Raw genomic sequence first — 12,567 nt, forward strand, 5'->3', positions numbered from 1 at the left:
GAGGAACCCGGGGGACAGGCTGTGATTGAAGGCATCAGGAACGAACACTCACACAGGATTGAGAGAATCCCAAGGAGGGAAGGAGGCAGCGGGGAGTAGGGAGCCTGAGCCACAGAGATTAGGTTTGTGTCCCTGGTCGGAATGGAATGTTGAAATAGAAATTAAGCTCCGGTTTAGAGCAAAAAAGACGGCTGCATCTTTTTTGCACGTTGCAATCAGTACACGAGCAACTGAGAACACAGGCTTACGAGGGCTCCCCTGCTGCACGTAACGCAGCCCTGGACAGCGTTGTGTTTCTTTACTGAATGGTCCACAGCATTTCAGGATGGATTCCTGGAAGTAAGATTGGTGGGAGTCAAAGGCTACCAACTGCTAGAGGCTCTTAACACGATCCAGATGCACTCTTTCCCAGAAAGCTCAGACCAGCCAGGGATAAACAGCCTGCCTCAGTCCACACGCCCAGCAGCAGGGATCAGTGTTTTGTCCACCTTTGCCAATTTGTTGAGCCAAAAAATGAGTCTGGCTGTTTCTATTTGCATTCTTCAGTTGCTCGAGTGAGGTGAGACTGTGGGTTTTAGGAAAGTGGGAAGTGTTAGGAAAACAAAACCCTTGTTAAGCACGGGTGTGTGCACAGAACTTTTTATGTAAGACGCCCACAGTGGCGAGCTGGCTCTCCTCTCCTGGAAAGGCTCCCTCCCCCATCAGAGAGCACCATCCAGGCGCATGGCAGCTCCAACCCTCAGTTTCCTCACCCGTGAAATGGGCGCGATGCCTTTCTGGTCAGAGGTGTGGATGTTATCAGAGAGCACCATCCAGGCGCATGCGGCTCCAACCCTCATTTTCCTCACCTGTTGAATGGGTGTGATGCCTTTCTGGTCAGAGGTATGGGTGTTTATGCATAGCTTGCCATCCTCTTCCTTCTTCCTGCCATCGCCCTGAGTTTCCTGGCCGTGTGATTTGCCCACAGGAGGGCTTGGCTGGCCACAGTGACTGGTACAGGAATGGGCACGTACCCCAAGTGTAGCTAACCACAGGCCAAATCCTGGGACATGGACTCAGCTGTTGAGTGACTTGGAGCCTTGCTTACTCGCAGACGTGAAGGGAGAATTGGCTGGTGACCATCCTAGAGGCGGGAGGGACAGACTTGCTGAAAATGATGCAACACTGAGGAAGCAGAGCCAAGAAATGAAGACAGGGAAAGTGCATTGGCGTCCTATGCACACCAAAGGATGCTGCGAGCTGGATCAGCCCTTGCCTGAAGCAGTCCTGCCGTGAACTCCCTTTATTATTTAAGCGATTCTGAGTTAGGTTTTCTGTCCCTGGCAGCTCAAGCGACCGTGCAGGGACACTGGCTGGTTTGACACACAGAGGGCACTCGGGAGCCCGCGGCCCGTGGACAGAGCGCAAGAGCAGAGTCCCTGCTGTGTGGCCCTGAAAGCAGGCAGCTACACCTCTCCAGGGAGACTCCGTGGGTTTTTATGAGAAGTATAATAAAATCCGTGCAAAGCACTTTACAGGTCTCAGCCCAGCTCAGCAAATAGTCATTATTTGCTAACAGTATTGTTGTTTCAGAAATGGTTATTACTGTTGATGCCTATCTCCCAGGCTTGACAGTGAGCTCCTTGGCAGCGGGGCTTCTTTGTGTGGCTTTGTGCGTCTACTGCAACAACCTGAATCATCACTGAATTGTTGATTGCGTGTCGCATTTCACCTACTTGAGCCCGGTGGCAAGTTCCCTCCAGGACTGCCCTCTGCATTCTGCCAAGGGTGGCGAAGAGGGCTGTATGCCCGAGCCCGTCCTCAAGCACAAGTGAGCCCTAAGGCCTGCCGTAAGGGTTACACTCTCCGGGAGGCCGTCAACATTCCCCATTTTGGGAGGGGAGGAAACTGAGGGCTGCCATGGTGACGGGGCGGGCGTAGGCGGGAAGTGGAGGCCTGGGGCCACAGCGAAACCAGCATTTGAATGCGATCTGTGCACCACCAGGGCCGTGCTCCCGGTGCGAGTCTCGGAGTTGGTGTTCGTGATGCTGAGAGGCTTCCATGAGCCTGGGACTCACCCTGATGGTGAAGAGATGAAGGCGGCCCAGAGTAGACTGGACTGGGCTTAGAGGCAAGTGTTAACATTCATTAGTATTGCTGCACTGTTATTACGGATTTATATATACATATATATATTTTATATATATGAATATATAGATCCATATATATATACAACCCTAGACGATTGCTGCAGCGTAAGAAAAATGGTGGGGCTAGGGGAGCGCAAAGGGCCCAGAGGACTCGTGGGGAGGGCTCGGGGGTGAGCACCTCGTGCCGGGGCACTCACTGCCGCCCCTCAAGGCAGCTCATTCAGAACCCCTACCCTTGTGCAGACGGAATGCATGGAGAGGGCAGTGGCTGGCAGCCTGAGAAGGCCTGGAAGGACCTGGAAAGTTCCAGAAAACAAACAGAAGTGGGAGGTCAGGGAGACTCCCTCCCCCTCAGACACAGGAATTAAGGATCACAACAGCCCTGGCGACGGAACCTGAACTCTGGAGAAACCCGGGCTCGGGGAGGGAGGCTCAGCAGCTCAGCGAAGTCTGAAGTTGGACTAGGGAGGCCAGTAGACTGGCAGCCCGGGCTCTTCCCAGCGCCAGGAGCCTCCCTCTCGGGTCAGAACCAAGAGACACGGGCAGGCGGAGGGCCCGCTTCCCTCCCCGTCACAGGCCTTGCCCGGGGCTGCCTGCACCAAAATGATGCGTGTTCGGCTCCCACATCTGTCTCTCGGGCCTGAGATAGGAAGCCCTGACCCCCTACAAGGCCCCTACACGGCCTGAGAGGCCTAGGATACCCACTGTGCAGATGCGGACACTGAGGCTCTCAGAGGACCACAGCAGGCTCACCGACGGCGGGAGGCCGTGGAGGTGTTGGAAGCCAGCCGTGTCCCCATCCCTGGTCCTTCATGGGTGACCCCAGACTCTGCGCTTCCACCGCCAAAAGGAGGCGGCAGGCGGCTCCCTGCAGGACTTGAATGCCTCCAGGAGGGGCCAGAGCTCCTTAGGTGCCCAGGAAATGCGGAGGCCAGACGCTGTCCTCCGAGTCTGATGGAGGCAGAGGCGACAGTTTACAAGCACCTTGGGTCAGCAGGGATGCACTCCGCATCCCTCAGCGCCTCTGGACGCCGCCTCGCTTTCTGCTCCTCCCCGCCCTGCGCCGGCAGCCCCTCTGAGCCTCGGTCTCCTCTGAAATGGAAGGTGATAAAGCCACACGCCAGGACTGTTCCGAGGGTGCCTCCCGGCACTTCAGGGGGACTGTGTCACCTGAGTCCTCGTGGAGAAGCAGCGCAGCCTCCACCCCCACCCCGTCCACACGGCAGGCCTGTGACTGCCCCCGCCTCAGGGTGAGGCTCCAGCGGCACCCTTCCTGCCCCTTTGCAGGGTCGGGAATGCCCTTTCCCTTGGAATCATTCCTCCTCCTGTCCTCTGTGGTCCTCTGGGGCTTGCAGCAGCAAGTGAATAACTGCTGAATGACCAACCAACGGGAAAAATGGGGTCCAAGAAGCTGACACCAGGGACGCCTTCCTCCAGGAAGACTTCCCTGACTTTCTACCAGGCTGGGTTAATGGCTCTTTTTAAGTGTAGGCTCTGGGGCCCAAGCTCTGGCTCTGCCCTGACCAGCTGTGTGCCTCCGGGCAAGTGGCACAACCTCTCTGCGCTCCTTGGCCGCCCCCGTGAAAGGAGGATGATAGTAATCGCGTCCGCGCGGGAGAACTGTCAGGGGTCGGGAGACAGGCGGCACGCGGTGCGGCAGCGGGCACACTCCGGGCGCTCACAGGCGTCAGTGGCTTCCATCAGCGGCCACAGTGCCACCCAGTATCGCCTCGTTGGCCAGGCTGTCCTTTGTCCCTGCTCGTGAGCTTGTCCACACCGTCGTGAAGGCTGTCGGGCGCTCCCGCAGACCCCCTGGAGCCCCTTTGCGGCTTCCACGAGTCTGCTCGCCGCCCCTGCCCCCCAGGACCTGTGCCCACCGCTCTCCCCCAGAGAATGGGCTTCTCCGTTCAGGGCCGCAGGGCGCGGGGCTGCCCAGGACTCTGCATGCCGGAGGCTAACCCTTGGCCGGTGACTGACAGGTTGCCAGCCAAGACCAACTCAAAGGTGTAACGTGGACCCCAGAGCCCCCTGCCCCGCAACGGGATCAGGTAGAGATGGCTCTCCGAGGGGCTTTGCCTGAAAACACACACCGGCTTGGTGGGCCCCCGCCATCCCCATCCTAGCCTGCCTCTCCTTCCTTACACCTAAATGCTCGCCACGCCGTGTGCGGTCTTAGTCACCCGAAGCTGCTGTCAGTCAGTCGTGTCCGACTCTTTGCAACCCCATGGACTGTAGCCCACCAGGCTCCTCTGTCCATGGGATTTCCCAGCAAGAATACTGCAGTGGGTTGCCGTTTCCTCTTCCAGGGGATCTTCCCGACCTAGAGATTGAATTCTTTACCACTAGTAAAACCTGGGAAGCCCAGGGATCAAACTTGTGCCCCCTGGATTGGAAGCATATAGACCACCAGGGAAGTCCCTACCCCGACTCTTAACACAGTGCCCAGACACAAGCTGCATGGTTGGAGCAGGGGAACGGTTGAACCAAGTGATGCCCAAGAGAAAGCTTTAGCGGGTCAGCCAGGGGAGGAATTCTAGGAGGGAGCAGACCCCCGACGCCATCTGCACACAGGCCCGCCCTTGCCCACGCTGAGCCATCTCAGCCATGCATGTTCACTGGAGCGTGTGGTCTTTAATGCACGGCCTTGAGCTGCAGAAACAAGGTTGTAAAATTTAAAGGCAAACCAGACGGGGATCCCGGGGCAGCCACGCTGACATCACAGCTGGGGGCGGGGCTGGCGCTGAGCACGGAGGAGGCAGCTTTCGGCAGTGTTCATTCCGGGATAGAAGGAAGCGGCAAAGTGGCTGTGACTGATGGTTGCCGCTGTTTATTTGTTTGTAATCATTGGGTCTGAAATGCTCAGATGGGCGCAGGCCCACATTTCGACAGTACCACAGCCAAGGTGAGGCTTCCTGGGTGGTGCCAGTGGTAAAGAACCCACCGAGGGATCTGAGTTCGATCCCTGGGTGGGGAAGATCCCCTGGAGGAGGGCGTGGCAACCCACTCCAGTATTCTTGCCTGGAGAATCCCACGGACAGAGGAGCCTGGTGGGCTACAGTCCATGGGGTCACACAGAGTCAGCACACGCTCGCACGCTCCGTCAGCAGGCCTCCAGGCTCTTCCCTTGCCTCCCCTCACTGAAAACCAGGCAGCTCTTTGCAGATCAGACTCATCTTCTGCAGCCTGGCCCGGGGGGATTCTTCACCCAGCGTCCTGTCCCCACGCAGCACTGGTTAAACGTGTGGGCTCCCGAGCACAGTTCTGGGTTCAGATCCCAGCTCAGCCGCTTACTAGCTGTGTGCGCCAGGGCCTCGTTTCTGGTCTGCGGGATGGAAGTAGCAACAGCATCTACCCGTGGGGATTAACAATGTTGGGAAAGTCAAATGAGGGAGGGCCTGGCACCGAGCAAGCCCTCAACAGCACTAGCGATTACCGCTTTCTCATTTTCATTCCTGCCTTCCTGTGATCCAAGACGGCTCTGCGGTCACCGTAGGCAGACCCAGGGGGTTGGGAGTCACGGGGAAGGCAAAGAGCAGGGGCTGGGGGTGCCTGCTCCAGAGTCTGGCTGAGACAGGAAGAGAAGCAGCCAGTCAACTGGGGACAGAGAAGCTGGGGTGAGGAGGGTGGGGCTGAGCAAGGGAGGAGGGTCCTGGGGGCCAGGGATCAGGACAAGAAAGACCGTGGAGCCCAGAGAGGCTGCCTCGTTCAGGACACACCACAGAGGGCCTCGAGGAGCAAGGAGAATGCTCTGGGACGCTCAGACACGCCCGTCGGCAGGTACCACAGTGCGTAAGATGAGGCGAAGCAGAGGAGGGGAGGCCGCGGTCGGTTCTGGCTTCAGCCATCTAGCAGCTGTCTTACGAAACGCTCTAAGCCTCGCTGGCACCATCTGTAAAACGGGGCTACCAAGCCTAGAACTCTCCTCTCAGGGTCAGTTCAAGGACCGAGATGCTACATGAAGTCAGCGCTCACATAGAGGAACTACAGTGAAGAGTCTGATTTTAGATTCAGTGAACCCAAGACTCCAGGTTTTACGATTCTAAGTGGCTCTCGAGTTTAAGACTAAATCTTACTAGAATGCTGGCTCTGTGTGGACAGACATTGTTGGTCTATTCTGTTCAGTAGTTTTATTCCCAGTTCCTGGCTCCCAGGACTTGGCAAATAGGTGAGTGCCAAGGTCCAGCCCCGGCTGATCCAGGGTATTCGAAGGAGAGACGGCCTAGGCGACTATTTATATGTTAATTAGAGATAATAAAGAGTAATAGAATGAGGATAGCTCAGTAGGAAAATTCAATGGAGAAAAGAAGCTGAGTGGCTTGGTTTACGCGGAAAATCAATATAACCCGTGACACCAGGTTAGCTCTGACCACGGAGGCCGCAGGCGCCCTCTCGAATAGCGGAAGGTGCCCCACCTTAGACACCTTCTCGACTGGGTCTTAGAAGCCCAGGCAAATAAATGGTCGCAGAGGACCTCCGCGCTCCAGATGGACACTCAGCTGGAAGTTAAAGGGAAGAATGACATGGGGAGACCAAGTGTTGGTGAGCAAGGCCCATAGCTTTATTTTCAACAGGGGCTTTTATACCCTAAGTTACACATAGAGGATAATAGGGGATGCAAAGTCAGCAGTCTTTGATGCTTATCAAAAACCAGGGTTTCTTTCCTGCAAATTTATCGTATACAAATGGTTTGGGTGATTTACATCATCTTCTGGCCAGAGGCCTATTAACATTTTATAACTCTTGACAAGGACTTATCAACAAAGACTTATTTTCTCTAAGAGTAGTTATTTTAAGGTTTGGCGCCATCTTCCGAAGATAAGATTACGTTCCTATAGGGTGGATGTGTAATGGGTTTACAAAGGAAAGAATTTATTACCTTAAGGGTCTACAGTTACTAACACCAAGGCCACTACTTATTTTTTCTACATACCAACTATATTAATTAATACACATTCAAGGATACAATTCAGGGGATGTGAAAACTTGGCAACAAGCATTGGCTCATCAATGAAATCTTTTACTAGTTTTATTCTGACAGTTTCTAACTCTCTGAGAGGCTCTAAGCTATTTGAATATCTTAGGCTTCCCGTGCCTCTCGAGGCTGGGAGACTGTAAACAATCGTATGCATAGCTGTAGGTGTCCGGGTAAACTTCTCAGGCGAGTTAGAGAGCCATCTGAGGGGTTTGGATTTAAACACTCCTAATTGCCCAGGAACTTTATTAATTGGAGCTGTAAGTTAGCTCTTTGACAGAGCGAGCGAGATGGTGGTGGGGGACAGCCCCCAGTAAAGTCAGAGGTGAGAGCACAAAGCAATAAAGTAGGCAGACTCTGGTTTTGGGGGTAGATGCTTGAGAATATCCGGGGGCACTCCCGAGGCTCCATCCCGCCTTTGCGTATGCCGAGCCCCCTTCCTCATGACCTTTGTCACGAGTGGAATGTCTCTCGCCGGCGCCCGGCAGGTGAGCAGTGTGTGTGTGTGGGGGGGGGGTGTATGTGTGTGTGAGCGTATGTGTGTGTGAGTGTATGTGTGTGTGTGGGATAAATCAGTGAATGAATGGGTAAATGAATGAACGCGTTGGCAGGACTGACCATTCTCTGTCCACTTGCCCAAACCTGAAACAAGGGTGCCATCCCTGACTTCCTCCCCACCCCATCCATCCATCACACCTCCTAAGGACCAGCACTTCCCTCAGCACCTCACCGCCCCTCTCCAAGCGGAATCCTCACTCAGCTAGAACACGCAGCCTCCCTTGCCTGCCCTCCTATCCCATCTCAGAAATCTCATTTCCAAACAGAAAAGAAGTTCATTAACCAAATTGGGGGCATTCTGCTGCAGGGCTGAGCCATTATGGGCAGAAAAGAAAGTCTCACCTCATCACTTACCAATTAGCTCCGAGGGACTCAGGTACAGCCGAACACAGCACACCCTCTTCCCGAGAAGCCCCGGAGTCCCACCAGGAGTGGCGGCCACCCTGGTCCCGCCCAGCCCTGGACCGTGGCGGAGCGGGAGCCCCACCGCCGTCGGGTCAGGCCCTGACCCAGGACTCTCAACATGAGGCCAGCTGCCCGCACATCATTAAGCAGCCAGCACAGGGCCCTGGGAAATGTCTTAATTAGGTGGTCACACTGGTTCACATATATTAATTTGATAAAGACGATGAAGTTCAGCGGAGCAGAGCCGACCGTGTTTCTGAGAGCCGCTGCCCTGAGCTCTAGGATCAGGATCGAGGCACAGGTCAAAGGGCTTGTGGCCGGTGCCTCCGGGACATGCTGTCCCTCCCGGTGGTCCCCACCCCCCCACCCCACCACCACCATGCATTTCATCCTCAGGCTGAAGGACCTGGCGAAACACTCTTGTCCTAAAGGGCTTGGGAAACAAGCCCTGCTTTGTCCTGGGCCACAGGGGTCAAGTCACCTGACCTCTGAGAGCTTCGGTCTTCTCCACTGTAAAAGAGACTTGGCCATCCCACTGGCTGCTGCTGCTGCTGCTAAGTCGCTTCAGGCGTTTCCGACTCTGTGCGACCCCCTAGACTCAGGTTAAACGAGATGCACATAAAGCACTTGACAAGTGCCTAGAGGACAGGCACGTCCCTGAGGCCGCCTGCAGCGCAGGAGACCCCACTCAGTACCTGGGTCAGGAGACCCCTGCAGACGGGAAAGGCTACCCACCCCAGTATTCTTGGGCTTCCCTTGTGGCTCAGCTGGTAAAGAATCCGCCTGCAATGTGGGAGACCTGGGTTCAATCCCTGGGTTGGGAAGATCCTCTGAGGAAGGGAAAGGCTACCCACTCCAGTATTCTGGCCTGAAGAATTCCATGGACTGTATAGTCCATGGGGTCACAAAGAGTCAGACATGACTGAGCGACCTGCTTCCCTGGTGGCTGAGACTGTAAAGCATCTGCCTGCAGTGCAGGAGACCTGGGTTTGATCCCTGGGTCAGGAAGATCCCCCGGAGAAGGAAATGGCAACCCAGTCCAGTACTCTTGCCTGGAAAATCCCATGGACAGAGGAGCCTGGTGGGCTACAGTCCACGGGGTCACAAACAGTCAGACACCGCTGAGCGACTTCACTTTCCTTTCCTTTAGAGTACACAGTGGGTCCTTAGTACACAGTGGCAGTTACTGTTATTACTGAAATGAAACAGTGAAGCCCAGTCCCTGACCCTGTGTGTCCATTTGGAAAATGGTCCTGCTGGATAAACAGTGGACTCCTGATTTTCAAGAGACCTCTCTCATTCCAGGCTTTTTGCTCCCTTCGGGATTCGAAGGGTTGAAGAATGTGGTAAACATCACACAGCTGGTCAGTGGTAGATGCAGGATTTGAACCCTGTTTTTCTGACCTTAAATCTAAGCTCTTCCCACCACCCTCTGTGCTAAAAAGGGGTGGCCGTGTGGACGTGCAGGCCTGCAGACAGGTGGGCTATCCACAAACACACTCACTGACCATGCTTTCCTTCTAACCAACTGTCAGCTGCACAGGAGACTCTGACAACCTTGCATTCACACTGGCCATATGCAGTGAGTGGAAAGCCTGGTGGACTGGGGCTCAGGAGACCCAGGGCCCAGGCACAGCTCTGCTGCAACTTTCTGTGGCTCCTTAGCTGGGTCACACCCCCTCTCTGTGCCCCTCCTCCATCCGTAAAGGGGAGGGGAGCTTTCTGACCCTGAACAATTGGTTGTTGCTGTTCAGGTGCCAAGTCAAGTCCGACTCTTCATGACCCCATGGACTGCAGTACGCCAGGCCTCCCTGTCCATCACCATCTCCCAAAGTTCGCCCAAGTTCATGTCCATTGAATCGATGATGCCATCCAACCATCTCATCTTCTGTCACCCTCTTCTCCTTCTGCCCTCAATCTCTCCCAGCATCAGGGTCTTTTCTGATGAGCCGACTCTTTCTTTCAGGTGGCCAAAGTATTGGAGCTTCAGCTTCAGCATCAGTCCTTCCAGTAAATATTCAGGGTTGATTTCCTTTAGGATAGACTGGTTGGATCTCCTTGCAGTCCAAGGGACTCTCAAAAGTCTTCTCCAACACACAGTTCAGAAGCAAAAATTCTTTGGTGCTCTGCCTTCTTTATCGTCCAGCTCTCACATCCACACATGACCAATGGAGAGACCATAGCCTTGACCAGATGGACTGAACAACATTCCAGTCCAACTCCTGCCCTGGGTGCTCCTCTGAACCCCTGCTCTCAGGTCTGGAGACGCCTGAAGCCTCTCCCCGCGCATCCTGCGTCCAACACTGCGTCACCCCCGGGGGCTGAGCACACCAGGCACCAGCACTGTGTCCCCAGAGCAGCCAGAAGGACTAAAGGTGGGCTTCAGGAGCCCCCCGATGTCACAGGACAGTTTTGTGGGGATGGAGGAACTGGGAAAAGGAGGTTGTCTCTGGGATGTAACATCCCCAAGCTAGGGTACGTGATAACTGCTGATCGGCAAAGAAGAATGACAATGATAACGCAAGGTCTTCTTTTCCCCTTGTTGTAAATGAGAGCGATGCACTGAGTGTCTAATTAGCAAAATATTAGATAATTGGTGTGATCTGGTCCTGTTTCCTTTCTGACAGCCTTAGTCTGCTGTCCCATTTCAAGCTTGAGCTGCCGGTAATATCAGCTGATAATTGTAATGGTGAAAATGAAAAATGAAATCAGAGTCATCGGAGGCTCCCATTAAATTGATTTAAGGCTGGAAAAATTCATGGGACTGCCTCACCTCCCCCTCCTCCCCGCCTGATGTCTGCCTTGTTCTGCCCCGAGCAGAACTGCCACGCGACGCCATGGGTGGGGGTCTGCCGCTTGGCCTATGACCCGCCCCCACGCTGCCAAATGGCCAGGGGCCACCTCCCCTGCAGGCAGCGGTGAGCGCTCAGCGCCAGAATAGAGCAGAGCGCCCAGCACCAGCGCCCTGGACACAACAGGCTCGCCTTTTCTTTCCTTTCCCGTGAGGATGGAGCCTCTGAGACAGAACAACGCGGCGTAAGCCATTTAAAGCCAAGAAATAGAGTCGGTGTGATGCGTCCCATCGGTTCAAGCGACGGAAACCTCCTGCTCTTTAAAGGAGAAGGAGCACGTAACTCACGAAACTGAAAAGTCCAGGCAGAGAGCTGGCCCAGCACTCACCGCACCACCTTCGAGTCCTCTCAGACCACAGCTGGAATCGACCCACTTCCAGCTGGCATGCGGAGGCAGGTGGGGGACAGGACCACAGACAGCTTCTGGGTTCACATCACCCCAGCTCAGCAAACGCAGCAGACATGGCTTCTCTCACCCATCATCAACATATCAACCCCAGGAAGGGCCCTGATTGGTTCTTCTAGGGTCACATGCCATCTCCGAGCCAATCACTATTGCCATGTGGTTTAATATTATCTTGACTGGGCCTGGGTCCCAACCCTTCCTGGGACTGAAGGAACAAGGTGTTAAAAGGGTTGGTACCACCCCCCGGGTGAGCAGGTGAAAGGGCATCTCCCAAGGATGCTCTGTTACCAGAAGGGGAGGAGGCATGTGGTTACATAAAACAAACTGCCCCAACGGTTAACATCTTAGAACAGCATCCTCTGTGATGATCTGCCGTGATTCCGTGGGTTGACTGGGCTCAGTTCCATGGGTCTTCTGCTCGACATGACACATCTGGATCTTTCGTCATCTGGGGACCTGACCCGGCAACAGGGTGCAGGACAGCTCACCTGTGTGCGTGGCGTCCGTCAGCAGGACTCTCTCAGGGCCTCTCTGACTCTGTGGGTCTTCCCAGCTGTGTCTCCATCAGGGGAGCTGGACTTTCCACATGCGAGCTCAGGGCTCCCAAAGCATGAAAGAAGAAGCTATCAGGCCCAGAACCAGCATAGTGCCGCATCCATCATGCTCCACTGTCGGACAGAAAGACAGACTCAGATTTCAGAGAAAGGTAAGGAAGCGTCTCCACAAGAGAAGTAACGGAGAATCTTCAGCACCCTAACCCATCTCTGAAGGGTAACCCATCCCCAGAGGGTAACCTGTCCCCCAAGGGTAACTCGTCCCTGGAGGGTAACCCGTCCCCGGAGGGTAACCCATACCGAGAAGGTAACCCATCCCCCGAGGGTAACCCATCCCCAGAGGGTAACCTGTCCCCCAAGGGTAACTCATCCCCGGAGGGTAACCCGTCCCCAGAGGGTAACCCATACCGAGAAGGTAACCCATACCCCGAGGTTAACCCATCTCTGGAGGGTAACCCACCTCTGGAGGGGAACTCATCCCCTGAGGGTAACCCGTCCCCCGCGGGTAACCCATCCCCCAGAGGGTAACCCACACCCGGAGAGGAACCCGTTCCCCAGTGGGGAACCCATTCCCGGAGGGTAACCCATACCCCAAGGGTAACCCGTCCCCCGAGGGTAACCCGTCCCCTGAGGGGAACCCGTCCCTGAGGGGAACCCATCCGCAGAGGGGAACCCATCCCCCGAGGGGAAC

Source organism: Bubalus kerabau, chromosome 3 (assembly GCF_029407905.1).
Source record: "Bubalus kerabau isolate K-KA32 ecotype Philippines breed swamp buffalo chromosome 3, PCC_UOA_SB_1v2, whole genome shotgun sequence".
In the NCBI taxonomy this organism is placed as follows: domain Eukaryota; kingdom Metazoa; phylum Chordata; class Mammalia; order Artiodactyla; family Bovidae; genus Bubalus; species Bubalus kerabau.